Below are 23,441 nucleotides of genomic sequence, written 5' to 3'. Positions count from 1 at the left end.
AAGAGCGATGGATAACACACAATCAGTCAGCTTAGCAACTCGTGTATCCAAATTACTGACAGAAATAATACACAGAAGAATGAAAAAGAAAATTGAGAATCTATCAGACGACGATCATTTTGCCTTTAGGAAAGATAAAGGTTTCTAGAAGCAGCTCTGGTTGATATTGGAACAAAGACAAAGAATTGAGACACATTCTTAGATTTCGTCCACCTAGAGAAAATATTCGATAGTGTAAAATGGTGCATGATGTTCAAAATTCTGATAAGAACCGAAGTAAGCTGTAGGGAAATACGGATAATATATTATAGGGAAATACGGGTAATATATTACATGGACAAGAACCAAGAGGGAACCATAAGACTGGAAGACCAAGAATGAAGTGCTCAGGTTAAAAAGGGTGCAAGTTAGCAATGCAGTCTTGTCTTTCGCGCCTATTGTTCGATGTGTACATCGTAGCAACAGTGACGGAAATAGAACAATGGTTCAGGAGAGGAATTAAAATTCAGGGTGAATGGATATCAGTAATAAAATTCGATGGTGAAACTGCTATCCTCGATGAATGTGAAGAAGATTTACAGGATCTGTTGGCTGGAATGAACAGTCTAATGAGTACGGAATGAGAAACTTTTGAAAACTGGTGACCACAGCCAGACGAAGTTTACGAATTCTGCTATCTTTGCAGCAAAATAACCCATGATGGACAGAGCAAGAAGTACATAAAGAATAGACCAGCACTGGCAAAAAGGGCGTACTTATACAACACAAGTTTACTAGCATCAAACAGGCCATAATTTGAGGAAGAAATTTCAGACATTGTACGTTTGGAGTATAGTATTGTGTGGTAGTGAAACGTATCAACTAACACGGAAATTTCAGTCAGATGGAAATGTATTTTAGAGCAAATTTGTTTGGTGGATGAACAAAGCCAAAGCCGAGATGATTTAGCGCAATCCACTAGTTGAATCCCAAAACGCATTGGCTGGAGAACACACCACAGCAATGAGAGTAATTCCTCGGACAATGAAGAGAAAGGGCGGAAGAACACTTTTCCCCAGAGTGCTGTTCAGTTGGCTTCTCGGAGGAGTCAAGAGGCATCACTTGCAGCCGCAAGCCATACGCCGTGGGAGAATTTTGATGTCTCAGTAGCTGGTCAATATTTTTTTCTGTTTAGTCTGTTACACACCTTAAAGATTTTGTCATGTTGTTTATCCTTCTTACAACAGCAACAGTTCCAGTTTCAGCAGAAGCTGGTCGAACGGAGCTGTGGAGACTGAAGTCCCACGGAGGATTGACAGGGCTTCTGAGGTTGAGAACAGGTGTGACAAGGTGTGAGACTGATTTGAAGTAGTAGGGTGTCAATGATGGTGAGCTTCCTGAGCGTGGGGCAAGGCAGGACTCTGAATACGTGTTGGTGAGCATTAATCTCAGGGAACCCGGTGACACAGCAGACTTGTTTGCTTCGAATGACCGTGCCCTTCTGACTGCCCAACATTCGACTTGCGAAGTGCAAAATTTTTTTCAATCGTTAGACTTCAGTTTTAGAATGATATTGTGTTTAATGTTTTTCTCGCTTGGATAAATAAATAAACGGTTGGATACTACACACATCAAAAAAAGTTTTGCACTACCTCGGTTCCAAGAGTTCCGGAACCTTTACAGAGCCGGCCGGAGTGGCCGTGCAGTTCTAGGCGCTACAGTCTGGAACCGAGCGACCGCTACGGTCGCATTTTCGAATCCTGCCTCGGGCATGGATTTGTGTGATGTCTTTAGGTTAGTTAGCTTTAAATAGTTCTAGGCGACTAATGACTTCAGAAGTTAAGTCGCATAGTGCTCAGAGCCATTTGAACCATTACAGAAAATTGGAATACAGACCAACATAAACATCATTTCCGCCCTTTTTATTGCTAATGAAAACCACACATTGCGTGTTGTGCCACCATACAGCGAGACCTAAACCTTCCGAGGTGGTAGTCCTGATCGCTGTACCCATCAGGACCTCTAATACTCTGGCACTGATGCATGCCTGTATTCGTCGTGGCATACTATCCATAAGTTCTGCAAGGCACTACTGGTCCAGATCGTCCCACTCCTCAACGGCGATTCGGCGTAGATCCCTCAGAGCGGTTGGTCGGTCACGTCATCCATAAACAGCCCTCTTCAATCTATCCCAGGCATGTTCGATAGGGTTCATGACTGGAGAAAATGCTGATCAGTCTAGTCGAGCGATGTCACTAGCCTGAAGGAAGATGTGCATAACGGGGGCGTGAATTGTCGTCCACGAGGACGAATGCCTCGCCAATATGCTGCCGATATGGTTGCACTGTGTCGGAGGATGGCATTCACGTATCGTGCAGCCGTTACGGCGCATTCCGTGACCACCAGCTGCGTACGTCGGCCCCACATAATGCCGCCCCAAAACAGCAGGGAACCTCCACCTTGCTGCACTCGCTGGTCAGTGTATCTAAGGCGTTCAGCCTGACCAGGTTGACCCCAAACACGTCTCCGACGATTGTCTGGTTGAAGGCATATGCGACTCATCGGCGAAGAGCGGTCCATTCGGCATGTTGTTGGGCCCATCTGTACCGCGCTGCATGGTATCGTGGTTGCAGTGGCTGCACGAAAAGCGTTATTCAACATGGTGGCGTTGCTGTCAGGGTTCCTCCGAGCCAAATCCGTAGGTAGCGGTCATCCACTGCAGTAGTAGCCCTTGGGCGGCCTGAGCGAGGCATGTCATCGACATTTCCTGTCTCTCTGTACCTCCTCCATGTCCAAACAACATTGCTTTGGTTCAATCCGAGGCGCCTGGACACTTCCCTTGTTGAGAACTCTTCCTGGCATGAAGTAACAATGCGGACGCGATCGAACCGCGGTATTGGCCGTCTAGGCATGGCTGAACTACAGACAACATGAGTCGTGTATCTCGTTCCTGGTGGAATGACTGGAACTGACCGGCTGTCGGACTCCCTCCGTCTAATAGGCGCTGCTCATGTATGGCTGTTTACATCTTTGGGCGAGTTTAGTGACATCTCTGAACAGTCAAAGGGACTGTGTCTGTGATACAGTGTCCACAGTCAACGTCTATCTTCAGGAGTTCTGGGAACTGGGGTGATGCAAACCGTATTTTGATATGTGTATGATTGCCACCGTTAATGTTTCACTTCCTAACATCTTACATTTCCGCATCACATTCTTAATGTCTTCTCTTTCACGACTGCGTGTTCACTACCTCACGTATCAACTGGTTTGTAGTAAGAAGTCTCGTGCGCAACAGGTCACTGAATTAATTGAATCTCGCAGGCATGCACTAATGTTGTAGGACTTAATTATTCTTGAAATTAAAATTTGCGTTTGATGAACTCACGACGTAACATTTGTTTGTGTGGAAGACGCCTGAACAGACATTATTTTCCTATAAGCAACTGCAGACATAATGTTTCTTTTCTACATTGCAGTGTTCTCTATTACTGCCTTTTCAGCCCTCTATCAATGCCAAATGCCGTAGTGAATCTACTGTATATCCCCTGTTTCGAAGTATTTTTTTTCCAATTTGCACTAGTGTATTAATGTTATGTCTTCGTATTGATATTTGGAAGCTTGGTGGATGGTGTTTCAGCTCAATGTGCAGATGTTGCTCCTCTGCAAAAGTTGGCTGTACGTGTTGGTGTGGAAGTCCAATAAGCACACCATCATCATTAACCTGCAAGTTGCCGAAGTGGCGCCAACTAAAACGGACTTGCAATACGGCGACCGAACTTCCCAGCATGGGGCCTCCCGGTCAACAATGCCATACACTCATTTCATTTCACAGTGCGAATTTTAAAGTAAAAAGAAAAAAGGAAAAATAATGGGGAATAATGAATGTCATTAGCGATAAACAAACAACAATAAAGAGACACACAAAAATTGGGGACGTCGAAGTGGCAAAGTAAAGGAATACTGCTACCTAGCAAGCAAAATAACACATGACGGATGTAGCGAGAACATAACACGAAGAAGAGAATAGGAAAAGTTGGAATTCCTGCCCAAGCGATAAAGTTCGTTAATGGCCAAGGCAAACTTCATAGTGGATGTTCTTGATCTCTTTTGTACGGTAACTGCTGAGAAGAGAAACATTTCAAAACGAAGACAAATTTTTTGCTAGCTAAAACATACCCATACAAACTACGTTACAATAAATGTTACAAACATTGTTAAAGACAAATACATAGCGCCAGTTAAGTTATTTTGTGAAAATTGCTTCATGTTCTTATCTATGCACATTGTAGGTTACAGCTTTGTTCTTTTATTTCAGACATCTGGCCTCGCTTACGGAAGAATACTCTTGGGAAAAAATATCCAAGTCACTATGGAACATTTGCACACTGTCACGAAAACAAAGGAAAATAATAAAATAAATTTTATGTAGACACACAATCAGGAAATCCACTACTTTGTGTGAGCATGGCGAAAGCAGGTTCAGTTCCGATGTTAGCAGAAGATGACACAATTCGCCTTTACCTACGCCAACGTCAAAACTTTCTTCCCAAGACAGGTTGACAGTGATGTGACATGGAATTCCGTCATCGTTCTGTGCCGCGGATGGCCTGTGCGAATGCCGCCATTTGAAAAGCATTGTGGAATGTTTTCACGCGACGTTCCGTTCCATCAAGTGCGAATCGCCCTTTTATATGTCACAAGCTTCCTCTCTGATCGCATTAAAACTTGGTTGCTTTGGATGGGGAGGGGGGAAGGGGCGAGGGGGGAGGCAGGGGAGGAAAACTTCGCCTTAATCTTACTGGCGGATAATTGCAAACTTCGTGGTACAAATGGCTCCGAGCACTATGGGACTTAACATCTGAGGTCATCAGAAACTACATAATTCTAACTAACCTAAGAACATCACAAACATCCATGCCCGAGGCAGGATTCGAACGTGCGAGCGTAGCGGTCGCACGATTCCGGACTGAAGCGCCTTCAATCGCTCGGCCGCAATAAACCCGGCGGTAAACTTCGAGTTTTACAACCATTCTCCGACAGCAGAAATTCGTATTTCCCTGTAAGTCCACCTTTGTACACGATGGATGCGGGGATCCAGCTGTTCAGTATAGAATGTTAAATGCAGAAACACTCTCAGTCGTCTATATTTCGAATATCATTTATTTTTGTAACTAGTTTCGGCGTTTCACTGCACCATCTTGAGGCGTTCTGACAAATGTGTAGGAAGAATCGAACCTCACGTGCAATGGAATAGGGCCCAGCAGTCAGTAACTGGACTAACAGGTACTGAATACGAGTTACTGAAAGTTGGCCCTTGTTTCGATTGCGCATGAGGTTGGATTTTTCCTATACATCGGTGCAGTTACTGACGCCTGGCCCCTATTTCGGTTGCACATGAGGTTGAATTCTTCAGAATGAAATGAACACCCTGAGGTGCTTACAGGCGTTTACATGCGCCAACGGGGACAGATGAAAATGTGTGCCCCGACCGGAACTCGAACCTGGGATCTCCTGCTTACATGGCAGACGCTCTATCCATCTGAGCCACCGAGGACACACAGGGTAGCGCGACTGCAGGGGTTTATCTCTGGCACGCCTCCCGCGAAACCCACATTCTCAACGTATGGTCCCGCACTACATTCGTGGTGCCGCCGCCCATTATACTCATTACTCGCGGCGCGTTGCCGATTCCCGTAAGAGTTCGGGCACTGTTTGTGCATTCGCACAGAAGAAGAAGATGGTCAAGTGGCCGGTGAGCCTTAACTATATATTTTTACTAAGATGGTATCTGTTCTTTCGGACATGTCCGAAAGAACAGATACCATCTTAGTATATACAGGGTGTTTCAAAAATGACCGGTATATTTGAAACGGCAATAAAAACTAAACGAGCAGCGATAGAAATACACCGTTTGTTGCAATATGCTTGGGACAACAGTACATTTTCAGGCGGACAAACTTTCGAAATTACAGTAGTTACAATTTTCAACAACAGATGGCGCTGCAAGTGATGTGAAAGATATAGAAGACAACGCAGTCTGTGGGTGCGCCATTCTGTACGTCGTCTTTCTGCTGTAAGCGTGTGCTGTTCACAACGTGCAAGTGTGCTGTGAACAACATGGTTTATTCCTTAGAACAGAGGATTTTTCTGGTGTTGTAATTCCACCGCCTAGAACACAGTGTTGTTGCAACAAGACGAAGTTTTCAACGGAGGTTTAATGTAACCAAAGGACCGAAAAGCGATACAATAAAGGATCTGTTTGAAAAATTTCAACGGACTGGGAACGTGACGGATGAACGTGCTGGAAAGGTAGGGCGACCGCGTACGGCAACCACAGAGGGCAACGCGCAGCTAGTGCAGCAGGTGATCCAACAGCAGCCTCGGGTTTCCGATCGCCGTGTTGCAGCTGCAGTCCAAATGACGCCAACGTCCACGTATTGTCTCATGCGCCAGAGTTTACAGCTCTATCCATACAAAATTCAAACGCGGCAACCCCTCAGCGCCGCTACCATTGCTGCACGAGAGACATTCGCTAACGATATAGTGCACAGGATTGATGACGGCGATATGCATGTGGGCAGCATTTGGTTTACTGACGAAGCTTATTTTTACCTGGACGGCTTCGTCAATAAACAGAACTGGCGCATATGGGGAACCGAAAAGCCCCATGTTGCAGTCCCATCGTCCCTGCATCCTCAAAAAGTACTGGTCTGGGCCGCCATTTCTTCCAAAGGAATCATTGGCCCATTTTTCAGATGCGAAACGATTACTGCATCACGCTATCTGGACATTCTTCGTGAATTTGTGGCGGTACAAACTGCCTTAGACGACACTGCGAACACCTCGTGGTTTATGCAAGATGGTGCCCGGCCACATAGCACGGCCGACGTCTTTAATTTCCTGAATGAATATTTCGATGATCGTGTGATTGCTTTGGGCTATCCGAAAGATACAGGAGGCGGCGTGGATTGGCCTCCCTATTCGCCAGACATGAACCCCTGTGACTTCTTTCTGTGGGGACACTTGAAATACCAGGTGTTCCGCCAGAATCCAGAAACAATTGAACAGCTGAAGCAGTACATCTCATCTGCATGTGAAGCCATTCCGCCAGACACGCTGTCAAAGGTTTCGGGTAATTTCATTCAGAGACTACGCCATATTATTGCTACACATGGTGGATATGTGGAAAATATCGTACTATAGAGTTTCCCAGACCGCAGCGCCATCTGTTGTTGATAATTGTAACTACTGTAATTTCGAAAGTTTGTCTGCCTGAAAATGTACTGTTGTCCCAAGCATATTGCAACAAACGGTGTATTTCTATCGCTGCTCGTTTAGTTTTTATTACCGTTTCAAATATACCGGTCATTTTTGAAACACCCTATATAAGGTTCAATTCTTCCCACAAACCGCTCAGGGGGCCTGAAGATTGCACAGCGAAACGCCGAAACTAGTCGCAAAAATATATTATATTTGAAACATAGACGGCTGAGGGAGCTTTTAATTCTACCTTTAAAGAAATTCTTATTTGGTCTAAACCGACATTCTAAATCACCTATCTGTTGCCAGCTTGGCGGACTTGATTTACAAAGCGAAGGGCATCTTTAAAAGAATTGTATATTTCGGCGGTTGCAGCGGAAATACACCGGAATTATATACCGGGTGATCAAAAAAGTCAGAATAAATCTGAAAACTTTATAAACCACGGAATAATGTAGATAGAGAGGTAAAAATTGACACACACGCTTGGAATGCCATGGGGTTTTATTAGAACCACCCCATATTGCTAGACGCGTGAAAGATCTCTTGCGCGCGTCGTTTGGTGATGATCGTGTGCTCAGCCGCCACTTTGGTCATGCTTGGCCTCCCCGGTCCCCAGACTTCAGTCCGTGCGATTATTGGCTTTGGGATTACCTGAAGTCGCAAGTGAGGAATGATGGTGGACATATTGAGCATTTCCTATAAAGAACATCATCTTTGCTTTGTCTTACTTTGTTATGCTAATTATTGCTATTCTGATCAGATGAAGCGCCATCTGTCGGACATTTTTTGAAATTTTGCATTTTTGAACTTTTGCATTTTTGAACTTTTGTACAAAACCCCATGTCATTCCAAGCATGTGTGTCAATTTGTACGTCCCTATCTACATTATTCCGTGATTTATTCAGTTTTCAAATTTATACTGACTTTTTGATCACATCTACATCTACATGATTACTCTGCAATTCACATTTAAGTGCTTGGCAGAGGGTTCATAGAACCACAATCTTAGTATCTCTCTACCATTCCACTCCCGAACAGCGCGCGGGAAAAACGAACACCTAAACCTTTCTGTTCGATCTCTGATTTCTGTTATTTTATTTTGATGATCATTCCTACCTATGTAGGTTGGGCTCAACAATATATTTTCGCATTCGGAAGAGAAAGTTGGTGACTGAAATTTCGTAAATCGATCACGCCGCGACGAAAAACGTCTTTGCTTTAATGACTTCCATCCCAACTCGCGTATCATATCTGCCACACTCTCGCCCCTATTACGTGATAATACAAAACGAGCTGCCCTTTTTTTGCACCCTTTCGATGTCCTCCGTCAATCCCACCTGGTAAGGATCCCACACCGTGCAGCAATATTCTAACAGAGGACGAACGAGTGTAGTGTAAGCTGTCTCTGTAGTGGACTTGTTGCATCTTCGAAGTGTCCTGCCAATGAAACGCAACCTTTGGTCGCCTTCCCCACAATATTATCTATGTGGTCTTTCCAACTGAAGTTGTTCATAATTTTAACACCCAGGTACTTAGTTGAATTGACAGCCTTGAGAATTGTACTATTTATCGAGTAATCAAATTCCAACGGATTTATTTTGGAACTCATGTGGATCACCTCACACTTTTCGTTATTTAGCGTCAACTGCCACCTGCCACACCATACAGCAATCTTTTCTAAATCGCTTTGCAACTGATACTGGTCTTCGGATGACCTTACAAGACGGTAAATTACAGCATCATCTGCGAACACCCTAAGAGAACTGCTCAGATTGTCACCCAGGTCATTTATATACAGGGTGTTACAAAAAGGTACGGCCAAACTTTCAGGAAACATTCCTCATACACAAAGAAAGAAAATATGTTATGTGGACATGTGTCCGGAAACGCTTACTTTCCATGTTAGAGCTCATTTTATTACTTCTCTTCAAATCACATTAATCATGGAATGGAAACACACATCAACAGAACGTACCAGCGTGACTTCAAACACTTTGTTACAGGAAATGTTTAAAATGTTCTCCGTTAGCGAGGATACATGCATCCACCCTCCGTCGCATGGAATCCCTGATGCGCTGATGCAGCCCTGAAGAATGGCGTATTGTATCACAGCCGTCCACAATACGAGCACGAAGAGTCTCTACATTTGGTATCGGGGTTGCGTAGACAAGAGCTTTCAAATGCCACCATAAATGAAAGTCAAGAGGGTTGAGGTCAGGAGAGTGTGGAGGCAATGGAATTGGTCCGCCTCTACCAATCTATCGGTCACCGAATCTGTTGTTGAGAAGCGTAGGAACACTTCAAATGAAATGTGCAGGAGATCCATCGTGCATGAACCACATGTTGTGTCGTACTTGTAAAGGCACATGTTCTAGCAGCACAGGTAGAGTATCCCGTATGAAATCATGATAACGTGCTCCATTGAGCGTAGGTGGAAAACATGGGGCCCAGTCAAGACATCACCAACAATTCCTGCCCAAACGTTCACAGAAAATCTGTGTTGATGACGTGATTGCACAATTGCGTGCGGATTCTCGTCAGCCCACACATGTTGATGTGAAAATTTACAATTTGATCACGTTGGAATGAAACCTCATCCGTAAAGAGAACATTTGCACTGAAATGAGGATTGACACATTATTGGATGAACCATTCGCAGAAGTGTACCCGTGGAGGCCAATCATCTGCTGATAGTGCCTACACATGCTGTACATGGTACGGAAACAACTGGTTCTCCCGTAGCACTCTCCATACAGTGACGTGGTCAACGTTACCTTGTACAGCAGCAACTTCTCTGACGCTGACATTAGGATTTACGTCAACTGCACGAAGAATTGGCTCGTCCATTGCAGGTGTCCTCGTCGTTCTAGGTCTTCCCCAGTCGCGAGTCATAGGCTGGAATGTTCCGTGCTCCCTATGACGCCGATCAATTGCTTCGAACGTCTTCCTGTCGGGACAATTTTTTTTTTTTTTTTTCAAATTTGTGAACCATGCATAACCCACTTTCTGACACTTTTGAGTTGGTGTATTAAGACTAACTATCTCTGCTATTAGTACTACAGAAGTGGTTTATTAATGCATGCACACTATCTATTTATTACGCAACATTGTGCACTACATGAATGATCGGCCTCTTAGCCTCTCTGGAATCTTGCCAGAGAGTTGCCCGTCCCTAGCCACGTGGAGGCGGGCCGCTACTACTAGAAGAAACCACTCCATTTATACTACTCTTTTATTCCCCCCACCACCATACTGATCTAACTACAACTACCAGCTACTACAATTCAAAGACTTAAACAAACGTAGTATTTACATATTTACAATTGCGCATTAGATCTGAAGCGCATTTACCCTCTCCCAAGGTAGGCTCGCTGGGACTCCCTTGAGATTTTATTCACTAATTTTGCGAAAATGCTAAATAATTCGCCATTTGTTAGTATATCATTTATATCCCTTGTCTGCAGAAGCTGTCTCTCAACTAAGACAGCCTGTTCGTATATTGGACACTCAAACACTGTGTGTTCTGGCGATCCTGCGTGGGCACCACAGTCACACTCCAGTGTTGGCATTTTGCCTATTTTATGCAGGTACGTGGGGTAGGGACCGTGGCCTGTAAGGAAGTGGACTAGGCCCTGTGAGGGCTTCATTATCTTGTTCTTTAGTCTTCCCCTTACTGTGGGTAGAAACCCATGGACTCTACGGCCTGTACTGTACCCATCCCATTCGTCCTGCCAAATGTCAAGCATTTTTTCTCGAATGGATTTGACGCTTACCAGAGGAGTGCCCATTATATTTTGCACCATGTCGATGTTCTGTTTGCGCAGCCAGTAAGAGGCTGCGTGCTGCCTTATTATCAGGTCTAGTGGACATAGACCCATAATTACCAACAGTGCATCTGTTGGACTTGTGTTGAATGCTCCAATACATCTCAACAGAACGTTCCTCTGCATTCTCCTGACAGCAGCGGCAGGCCGCACCAGAGCTAGCCTGTGGGCCCACACACTGGATGCGTGCCCTACTATTGGTGCCAGTATACTGTTGTGATAGATATTTATTGCCTTTGACGGCAGATGAAACCTTCTTTGTCCAATTGATATTATCTTACTGAACAGAGCTAAGGACTTTGTCGTTATTTGCTCAATATGCGGAAAGAAACTCCAATTCTCATCTAGATATACCCCTAGGTAACGGGCATATCTCTGACGCGACACTGCCTGGCCATTAATTTTGACTGTTGGGTCCCTATTTACCTTGCCTTTTACGAGCATATATAGCGATTTTTGTGGTGCAATAGACATTTTAGTCTTCTCACACCAGTTGGTTAACAGTCCAATAGCCAGTCGTGATCGGTCTTCGATCACATTGCGAGTGTCACCTTCCACTAGAATTGCGAGATCATCCGCATAAGCAACGACACCCAGAACTGCAGTCTCTCCCTGCAGGACGTTCAACAATGATTCCATGTTGATATCCCAGAAAATGGGACCACACACCGATCCCTGTGGACAACCACGGGATACTCTTTTAGATACGACGGCTCCAGGAGCCGTTATTTTAGCAGTTATTACATCGCAGTAGGCCTCCAGACGTCCATACAGCAGCTGCGGGCACCCAATCTCTCTTAGGCGAGAGAAGAGTGCCGGCCACCACAGGTTGTCGAAGGCTCCTGAGATGTCTATCATGATGCCAACAACATACTTCGATGTCGCAGAGTGAACAATCCGGCAAACCTCATTGATCGCATCCTGAGTGGAGCGACCCTTTCGGAACCCGAACTACCTATCACTCATACCGTGCAGAGTTCGGTAACTCAAGAGTCGGTCAGCCAGCAACTTCTCAAATGCCTTGCCCATTACATCCAGCAGACAGATAGGCCGATAGGATTGCGGCATCGTTGGATCCTTATCAGGGCCTTTCCTGATAATTACAACTTCTGCAGTTTTCCACTTCAGTGGATAATAGCCCTTTTGCAAACAGGTGTTGTAAATACGACTTAGTGCTGCGGCGACCAAGTGTGCGAGTCCCTGTAAGATCTCCACAGGGATCCCATCAGGACCAGGTGCCTTCTTCCTTGCAAAAGTGTAGATGGCTGCTCCTACCTCTTCTGCAGAGAAGGGGTTAACGTTTGTGTCGTTAACGTACGGATTCGAGAGCGCCTGACGTATTTCCCGCTGCTCGTGCGAATCCTGGTCCTCGATGTCATCTGGCAGTAGTGTGTTCAACAGCAGTCTTGCTGTTTCTTCCCAATTCTTGGTCGTGCCACCATCCCCAGCACGTAGTGTAGACAACATCATGGGTGATCTAATTTTTTCTCGAACAATTTTGTAAGGAACCCCCCAAGGGTCTGTTCCCAACTGATCGTTCACAAATCTTTCCCAGGACAGGTGCCTTACACCGTCCAACTGATCCTTATACCTCTGCTTCAGACGACGATAAATACGCAGGTGGTATTGCCGTTCGTCAAGGGCAAAGCTTTTTTGGCAGTTGCTTCGCGCCCTTCTGACCCACCGTTTAAGCACAGTCAATTCAGGGGTCCACGGGGTGGACTCCCTGCAGATGTATCTCGCTATTCGAGGTACAGCCAATGTGATAGCTGTTTGCACGGAGCTCACAAGCTCCTCCACAGCTTCATCAATGTTTCCTATGTCCTCTCCAAACTCTGGAGGACTGAACACCTGCACGAGTTGGTCCCAGTCTGTCCGAGCATAATTAAACCGTTCCACTCACTCGCCTGGCACATCCGCGATGGTTGTCGCTATTTCAAATGTTATGCAGTTATGATCACTGATAGTCAAGTGTTCTCTTACTTGCCAGTTATGGACGTGGGGTGCTGGCCTCTCGCTTGCATGTGTGACATCAATATTTGACGTTGCTCCCGCCCTCCCTGAATAGGTTGGGGGGTACCCAGGCAAGTTTAGCACATGCATGTGCATTTCCATTATCAAATCAACAAGCTCCGCACCCCTACCGTCCTGTACATCTCTGTGCCAGAGTGGGGACTTAGCATTGGAATCTAGAGCTACAATTATAGCCTGCCCGGCTAAAACTCTTAGTATCCAATGCAACTGATCAAGATAAATCTTGATGTCATGTCTGAATTGGCAGTAGACGTTAACAACGTACATACTGTAAGACAACAAATTGAGTTGTACAACCGTATTATGCTCGGTACAGAATTGACTTAATATCGTAGTTTTTATAGTTTTGTTCAATATTATGATTGCACTCATGGGGTTCCCACCAGAGGAAACCACTTGTGCTGTTGCAGGAAAGCAAGGGACTCGACCCGCACACGAGTTCGGTTCTTGTATCAGAAGAACATCTATTTGTTCTTGTTCCGCTAGTTTCCTTAGCTCATGCGCAACCATCTGGCTGCGCATTGCGTTTACTTGTACCATTTTAAACATCTCCGTAGTCTGTTCTTTGTATAAGTCTATCTAAGAACATCTTGTGGGTTGGACAATCTTTAGGTCCACCACACTTACGGCCTCGTCTTCTGCATGGTACACATACTGCTGCTTTGTCCTTATTAGGACAGCCTTTCTTTATATCTCCAGACAGGCCACAATGGCCACATATGACATCGGGTTACGTACAATACTTATTAGTATGATTTATGTCCTGGCACTTGGTGCATCGTGGCACCGCCAGGTAATCTTTTATGTTCAACGCAGAGTAGCCAGCACACAACCGACCCACTCTCGTTGGTAATTTCCATAAACTTGGCGAGACTTCTACCACGTGGTGTACTGTTAACTTTTCACGTGGACCTAATTTGAAGCGTAATTTGAACTGTTCGTCAAATTCTCCTCTAGACATGTTTACATCAAAATTTTGTGTATATATTGCGTCAACCAGATTGTCTGTTGTCATGAATGTCGGTACATCATACAGACACATCAAAGGTCGACGCTTGCGAGGAGGTTCACACTTCACTTTGTTACTTAATTGTTCATTGTTTAATATCTTTTGACAGTCCTCTTGTGAGGCCGCTTCTACTATCTGCACGTTCTTTGTTTATCTTTATCTTATCCTTCTTAGGATCAATGAACTTCTCAAATGCTGACTTAACAGCCTTAATGTCATCGCCAGGTTTAGGTTTTATGAACACTGTAGGAGTAACTTTTTTGATGTTCTCCTGTATAGTTTCTTTCGCTGTCGGTGCCTTGGCCACTGGGGCTCTTGCAACCGCAGCGTAAGTCCGGGCCGGTTGGCCTCTGAGTCTTTCATTTCCCTTTTCTAATTCAGTTACCCTACCCTCTAACTGAGAGTGGGCGATTGCCCAGTTGGCTACGAAGTCCCTAATATGATTTATAGCGTAATTGCTTATCTTACCGTTTTTGATGCTCGTATCCAGTAGTCTTAGGAATTTTGCGTGACGCTCAGCGACAGATATATTCTCGAGGCTCGATACTTCACCAGTATCTAACGCATTAACACTCTCTTGATTCTCAGCCATTTTAGAATAATTAGAGAGTGAAAAGATGGAGGCCCGTCTCTTGCCCCGGACAGGCCTCTCTGGCATGAGGGGAGGCTATATGCAGCTCGCTCACCGGTCCCGCCCCTTGACCAAGAGCTATCAATAACTGAGCTGCCAGGTTTAGCACGCCGTGGGTACAGCGCACTAGTCCTCTTCAACAGCCACACCACCGCAGTTTTCACCCGCTCCCTTATCGGTGAATGCCACCCGCATTCCGGGAGAGCGGATTCACTCTCCGTCCTTCGCCCCCTACTAGGCCAGGTTCCCACCAAAGGCCAGGACCCGGTCCAACTCAGGTGCCGGGCCGGTCGCCCAGACGTTCGGAGGTCTGGACCCATCTAACCTGACCGGGGACATGTCACCACGCCCCGGCTTGTCAGAGCATGCCTTGGAGTCCAAGACAAGGCGAGTGGCCTTCGCCGACTTGGGGCAGGATCCCACCACAGCAAATGCAGCCATCAGAACCAGTGTACCAGTTGTTCAGCACACTGTCGCGCCCCTACCCTTCAGTTGCCCGAAGGCTTAACAGCTCCACCTCAAGAAGGCAGGTAGGAGCACTTGAGAAGGAGAGGCTGTTTGAGACGCATCCTTCCCCACACTGCCTTTTACCAACCGAGAGCCCGCACAGCTTGAGGGCCCACAGTATGAGACAGCCGGGACACCTTCGTTCTGGAAATCTGTCTCGATACAAACGAACCGCGCCACGGCTATTGCCCCGTACTAATCCATACATCAAATGGTCATCTGCCAACTCCGCATTTGTAAACATTGTACTGACTGCAAAACCACGTTCGTGATGAACACTAAACTGTTGATGCTACGTACTGATGTGCTTGATGCTAGTACTGTAGAGCAATGAGTCGCATGTCAACACAAGCAACGAAGTCAACATTGCCTTCCTTCAATTGGGCCAACTGGCGGTAAATCGAGGAAGTACAGTACATACTGACGAAACTAAAATGAGCTCTAACATGGAAATTAAGCGTTTCCGGACACATGTCTACATAACATCATTTCTTTATTTTGTGTGAGGAATGTTTCCTGAAAGTTTGGCCGTACCTTTTTGTAACACCCTGTAGATCAGGAACAGCAGGGGTCCCAGGACGCTTCCCTGGGGAACACCTGATATCACTTCAGTTTTACTCGATGATTTGCCGTCTATTACTACGAACTGCGACCTTCCTGACAGGAAATCACGAATCCAGTCGCACAACTGAGACGATACCCCATAGGCCCGCAGCTTGATTAGAAGTCGCTTGTGAGGAACGGTGTCAAAAGCTTTCCGTAAGTCAAGAAATACGGAATCAACTTGAGATCCCCTGTCGATAGCGGCCATTACTTCGTGCGAATAAAAAGATAGCTGCGTTGCACAAGAACAATGTTTTCTGAAACCATGCTGATTACGTATCAATAGATCGTTCCCTTCGAGGTGATTCATAATGTTTGAACACAGTACATGCTCCAAAACCCTACTGCAAACCGACGTCAATGATATAGGTCTGTAGTTCGATGGATTACTCCTACTACCCTTCTTAAACACTGGTGCGACCTGCGCAATTTTCCAATCTGTAGGTACAGATCTATCGGTGAGCGAGCGGTTGTATATGATTGCTAAGTAGGGAGCTATTGTATCAGGGTAATCTGAAAGGAACCTAATCGGTATACAATCTGGACCTGAAGACTTGCCCGTATCAAGCGATTTGAGTTGCTTCGTAACCCCTAAGGTATCTACTTCTAAGAACTCATGCTAGCAGCTGTTCGTGTTTCAAATTCTGGAGTATTCCATTTGTCTTCCCTGGTGAAGGAATTTCGGAAAACTGCGTTCAATAACTCCGCTTTAGCGGCACAGTCGTCGGTAACAGTACCATCGCCACTGCGCAGCGAAGGTATTGACTGCGTCTTGCCGCTTGTGTACTTTACATACGACCAGAATTTCTTCGGATTTTCTATCAAATTTCGAGACAATGTTTCGTTGTGGAACCTATTAAAGGCATCTCGCATTGAAGTCCGTGCCAAATTTCGCGCGTCTGTTAATTTTAGCCAATCTTCGGGATTTCGCGTTCTTCTGAACTTCGCATGCTTTTTCCGTTGCCTCTGCAACAGCGTTCGGACCTGTTTTGTGTACCATGGGGGATCAGTTCCATCTCTTGCCAGTTTATGAGGTATGAATCTCTCAATTGCTGTTGCTACTATATCTTTGAATTTGAGCCACATCTCGTCTACATTTGCATAGTCAGTTCGGAAGGAATGGAGATTGTCTCTTAGGATGGCTTCTAGTGACACTTTATCCGCTTTTTTAAATAAAATTATTTTGCGTTTGTTTCTGGTGGATTTGGAAGAAACGGTATTGAGCTTAGCTACAACGACCTTGTGATCACTAATCCCTGTATCAGTCATGATGCTCTCTATTAGCTCTGGATTGTTTGTGGCTAAGAGGTCAAGTGTGTTTTCGCTACCATTTACAATTCGCGTGGGTTCGTGGACTAAGTGCTCGAAATAATTTTCGGAGAAAGCATTTAGGACACTCTCGGAAGATGTTTTCTGCCTACCACCGGTTTTGGACAAGTATTTTTGCCAACATATCGAGGGAAGGTTGAAGTCCCCGCCCTATAACCGTATGAATGGGGTATTTATTTGTTACGATACTCAAATTTTCTCTGTACTGTTCAGCAACTGCACCCGGTATATCGGCGGTGCAGCGGAAATACACCGCCTTGGAGACTTGGCTTTCAGAACGCTCTCAGCCCGTTATGCGGCCGCCGCTTCGGCAGACGGTCGTAATAAGATAGCGCCAGACATGCGGCAGATTGCCGCGCGGGCGGAGGGAAGGCCCGCATCCGCAAAGGGAGGCGCGGCATGGCGGCCCGGCAGTTTGCCGGAAGTAATTCCCTCAAAGGCAGGAGCCGAGCGGCGGGCCAGATTTTGTCAGTCAGCGATCCGGGCGCGGGCGGGCAGGCAGTATATCCAGCCAGCTCCACCGCCTCCTCCTTCCCCGGTTCGCCGGCGGCGGCCGTACATCCCCGGAGACGAGACGCGACTCTCTGCGCAGCTGGGGGATTCCCCGGACCGGCCGGGCAGCGCGTATTTATCACCCGACCGGGCGGGCGCGCGCAGCTGTCCCCGGAGAGCACGCCCAGCCGGCCAATCCCCGCGGGCCTATCGCCGACGCACCAGCCGCCGCCGGCTGCCGCAGTCACTTTGACGCCCCCGCGCCAGGTTGAGCTCATACGTCCCCGGCACCGGAGGAATCTCATACGAGCGACGCTCTCCTGATGGAGACGTCAGAGTCTGCATTCCACAATCCACACGTGCGCGCCCGTAAAACGACAGTCGTACTCCTCGCTGTGAGAGGTCTCCTTCCTTCCATACCATCACACATGAAATATAGGATTTTTTAGATGAAGCATCCTGGATATTCCCAGACACCGCCAGTGCGACAGACATAAAATTCAGCACCTGACCGAGGAATCTAGATTGCTTATTTGAGATAGAGTGCCCACGAACCAGAAAACATTTTTTTGTGGAGTATTGTAGCATTTCATCACGTTCTGCTCGCTGAAGAACACCTTGCTCTTCCTGGTTTGTTAAAAACAAAATAAGATCTAACATCGACGTCCCAACAGGACAAGCGATGAATGACAGTCCCTTCGTAAGAATGCATCTGGGCCGCCTTGACTGACTGAGTCAGGTTTTGGGGTTGGGTTGGCTTGGGGTTGGGTTGGGTTGTTTGGGGGAAGAGACCAAACTACAAGGTCATCGGTCTCACCAGTTTAGGGAAGGACGGGGAAGAAAGTCGGCCGTCTCCTTTCAAAGGAACCATCCCGGCATTTGCCTGGAGCGATTTAGGGAAATCACGGAAAACCTATATCAGGATGGCCGGACGCGGGATTGAACCGCCGTCCTCCCGAATGCGAGTCCAGGGTGTCAGGTTTTAATACGTTTTGTGACACTGTAAATAACTCACTTCTACTGTACTGGGATAAAGGCGCATGAGCGCTGCACGAGTAGTGGAGGAGAACCTGCCCTACAAGCGATGAAAAATTTGGAGTCAATTTTTTTCTTTAGCTGCTGTATTTGCTGAGCTCAACGCCAGTACAACAGGCACAAAATAGCATGCTGAGTAGAAGGTAAGTTACTTTTCTTTGTTGTGAGAAAACAGTGCGTCGTCAAAATTTTCATGTATACTCCTTAGGAAGCAGATTAATTCACGATGAACAGCGAAGGTAATATTAAACAGTTATTTTCTACCGTGTCGACCAGTAACTTATTTTGTGGATACTTCAAGTCAGACATTTCATTTCATGTTATGTAATTTTTACAACATACTTCAGTGCTGAGTTTCAGTTAAATGTTGTAACTTCCCAACAGATAAATTTCGTAAACTACTAACAGTAAAAACTAATTATATCATTCACATTCAATGTAACCCTCCAACAGTTTATTATTCCGTAACCTTGCAATAATAACGTGTGACTAGTCTCGCAATAAAATTGTCTCTCACTTATAACCTTTCAGTAATTGACTGTGAATTTAAACTGCTAAATTTTGGACGTCAGCAGTGCTGCGTCATGGCCCTGAAAGATAGTTCTGAACAAATTGAAAATTCTTACCTCAATAAGGTCGCCGGATAACGCATATATATCTCCTCCTATAAGAAATTTTTCTGGCACAGCCCAGTGCAATGCTGGCCGATAGATTTGTCATGTATAAAAAGGAACAACTGGTTTTTCTTTACAATAATCGGGATGACCATGGATTGGAGAAATTAGTAAATTCTTTAAATTGAGATGAATGATTGTCAAAAGTTATTTTTATAAGAAAGATTATTATTAAGATATTATTTTAAAAAAACATTTACATGCGACTTAATATAACAATTGTACATATGCGCTAGGCTGCTTTTACCTTATACCACATCGCTCAGGTACCGCCATCGCTCCCCACGACCGGCCCAGCCAACTCCATACACCAGACTCCTAGCTACTTCTTACTCCTACTGCCACACAGTTCCTACTGCAGCCAACACTGCTCTTTGGTCTAAGATTCTCTTATAGCTTACATATCGCAAGCAGCGCGTGATCAATCCATCGAAATTACATCTGCTCGAGTGCGCTAGCAATAAATTCCTTAGTCATGGACCTCTTATAATGTTTATCACTGAGTGCCCAGTTTGTTTCCTTTGGGATTTAATCAGATTCATTTTCAGTATTTCAGATTCTGCATTTCACTAAGATTAAAGTTTTGTTTCGCGACACTGTTCACGTACGCAACACAGGGCCAACTAGCAGTCAGTTTTGCTCAGAAATTGATTACGATATCTACAGCACACGTTATACCAGGAGACAGTCTTTGAAAAACAATATTCATTATTTCGCACATAGATAAATTATGTATAAAGCTTCCAACTGTGAACGTAAGCGACAGCTTTACAGGGTGAGGGTGGGGTGGGGGTGGGGGGGGGGGGTGCTATCTGTCCGCAGCTCGTGGTCGTGCGGTAGCGTTCTCGCTTCCCGCGCCGGGTTCCCGGGTTCGATTCCCGGCGGGGTCAGGGATTTTCTCTGCCTCGTGATGACTGGGTGTTGTGTGATGTCCTTAGGTTAGTTAGGTTTAAGTAGTTCTAAGTTGTAGGGGACTGATGACCAAAGATGTTAAGTCCCATAGTGCTCAGAGCCGTTTGGACCATTTGGGTGTTATCTATGACTTACTTGCACGTGCACGTTAGCAGTGAGTTCATCTCTACCAAATCAAGCGGCTAATGCGGAAAAGTGAAGGTTTGCCGCTACTAAAGAAAGAACCAATGTTCTGATACAATTACGTAGATTCATGAGGCGCGTTGGCCTCTAAAAAACCTCCTTGCAAACTTTTACAAACTCCACGACTTTTGCACTGTGCGACTCAGAATCCACTACGTCCGTGTGCTGCAATTCACAGCTTGAAACCATATACACTAGGTCGGTGAAAGGTGGATAAAGATGTGAATGATATCTACTGAATACCTACCCATGACCCCTTCACCGCTTGTACATTTCGAGGTCATACCTTGATCTGACATGCAGTGGTTACGCATTTTTTTCCAGTTCATTACTTCACGGGCGTCGGGTCGGGTAATGTTGTGGAAGTTCAACAATATTTCGACGAGACAGCTGCTCGTCGTCTTCAGGTGCTTAATGAAGTGTTGCTGCAATTGCTCTCCAATATATACGCTGACTCGCTATAAAAGCGCAGGCGGCAAGGTTTGAGGATATAATGTCATCGTAGACGAATCATAGAGCACGGCGACATCCAGTGTCCCTGCCGGACAAATAGGCCGCGGATTTCACATTCTCGACGCGGGAAAAGCTCGGCCGCAAGCAGCGGAGCAGCGCGCATGCGGTCAGAGTGGTGGAGCCCAGTTTGAGTGTGAGGACTTTGATGCTTCTTCGTCTTTGTTGACTCGGTTTCGTCTGCGGTCGACTACACCGTATGACGGAGTCCCATGCCAGTGCGTGGAAGTGGACGAAAGGACTTCGTCTCTCCACAGTTCATGCTGTGTCCCATGTGAAGACCTTTCTGGCTGACCCAGTCTGGCGTAGCATCAGCACATCTATCCTTAACAGTGCGGCACGGCTGGCCAATGTACGATTTCCAACGCTGGCACCGGATTTTATATATCTCTGGTCTCCTTAGACCTAGGATGTCTAACAGAACCCAGCACAATTTGCACTCGCGCTGGAGGGTGGAAGACACGTTTTATTCGATGTTTTTTGAACAGCCTGCCGATCTTAAAGGATACACCACCAACATACGGTAGGAAAACCATCCTCGTGTAGCTCTCTGTGTCTTCTGACTGTTCGTGAGCTTCAGTGCGTGCACGTTTAAATGCATTGCTGTCTGTTTATCAGAGTACATCAAGAAAACGGAGGTCGCCATTTTTCTCCGCTTCCATGGTGAAGGCAATGCTGCGATGGAGGGAGTTTTATTTTACTGTTTACCATGGTATTAGTCAAGGAATAGAAATGAGTACGAATGTATGCCAGTAGAAAAATAAGATCCTAATTTTTTTTTTTTCTTTTCTTAACAGGAACCTTTGCGAAGCGAAGTGAGTTGGGTGAACTCTGAGACGAAATAAAGTGCAGCTCTTGATCCCGAGATGATGAATCCTACACACACCTTGTGATCCAGAGACAATAAAGGTAACAGATGGATTCTTTGAAAGACTCACACGAAGTAATGAAAAAAGCTCTAAAAAGCTGTAGACACTGTGCAAAACAATTCAAAAGCCCGTGACGGATTCCTAGCTATCTGCAGGCAGGCAGTCCTTTGACACCTTTCAGTTGAGTCTCTGTACAGATAGATTTTAAAGAGGATGTTGCCGAAGTGGGGGCTTTTAGAGCTACCATTTGTCGTTTTATTCATCCATGTATCCATCTTGAACCACCACCCACGATCCCAACTAAGAACGACGAGAAACAGGATGGTTGAAGAAGCATAAACACATATTGCTGCTTCGATCACGTTCAGATTTTATCTAATGGTTTTGAAAGGTCCCTACTGGCTAAAAATGGCTCTGAGCACTATGGGACTTAACTTCTGAGGTCATCAGTCCCCTAGAACTTAGAACTACTTAAACCTAACTAACCTAAGGAAATCACACACATCCATGCCCGAGGCAGGATTCGAACCTGCGACCGTAGCGGTCGCGCGGTTTCAGACTGTAGCGCCTAGAACCGCTCGGCCACTCCGACCGGCGGTCCCCACTGGTTCCACTATGTACACTAGAGCAAAAACTGCTGTCATCCTGCGCTCCAAAGGGGTGTGATCACGTACCATGGTGGTGCAGGCCCGCAATGTCCTTGAAAAGCAACTAGCCATCTGATATGTCCGTTCTCATTTAATACAAAACAGCACTCTAATTAGAAAATAATGAGGAGTAGAATATGATAATAATACAAATAAAAGCGAACTGAACTGCAGTGACTGTAATTGCTGATTTCTAACTAACTTCAAATCTTAATTATATTTAGCATGCTGTGGGTCTTCTATCCTGAGTAGTGACACCTTTTTATCTCTGGCGATCCTCGCGCCACTGCGTGAGCGCTTTCCGGGTTTCGGCCAGCCAGTCAGGCCGTGTCCGCTGCCGCGCGGCTCCTCTCTGCTGTCACGGTATGTTTTAATATGTTTACATGGCCCTAATTCCGCGGTTTGTTCGTGCTAATGTTTCCGCTCTTCGTCGTTCGTGTTTAGGAGAGTTTTATCAGCATCGTATTTTATTTTTATTTTCTAGGTCATTGTCGCTCCCATCATTTTAAAAACAGTTTTTAAAAAAGATTTTTAAACTGTAACTGCCGCTTTCACCAGATGACGGTATATCGGACGTGAGTGGTGGGGAGTGGCTACAGGGCAATGATCAACGTTACCATGTTATAAATAGCGTGTGTGAGTACTTTCTTGTCTCATTCAAAAAAACTGGTTGTTTAAAAGTTCAGTTTATACCTCAGAATTGAGGGATCGAATAGTTTATATGAGCTCTTATTATATTATTTTTTGTACAGATTGCCTGAGGATGCACCGATAAGTGGTGCGAAACCGGTCGCAGATTTAATAAAATCATTGACACAGCCAGTGCGGAACACAAAATAAGCATACGCCGATGACTTAGTTGTGATGGCAGATTCGATTGAAAGTTTGCAAAGTAATATTTCAGAGCTAGATCAGAAGTGTAAGGACTATGGTATGAAGA

Source organism: Schistocerca cancellata, chromosome 1, assembly GCF_023864275.1.
Source record: "Schistocerca cancellata isolate TAMUIC-IGC-003103 chromosome 1, iqSchCanc2.1, whole genome shotgun sequence".
Classification (NCBI taxonomy): domain Eukaryota; kingdom Metazoa; phylum Arthropoda; class Insecta; order Orthoptera; family Acrididae; genus Schistocerca; species Schistocerca cancellata.
This window is presented reverse-complemented; position numbering follows the sequence as displayed.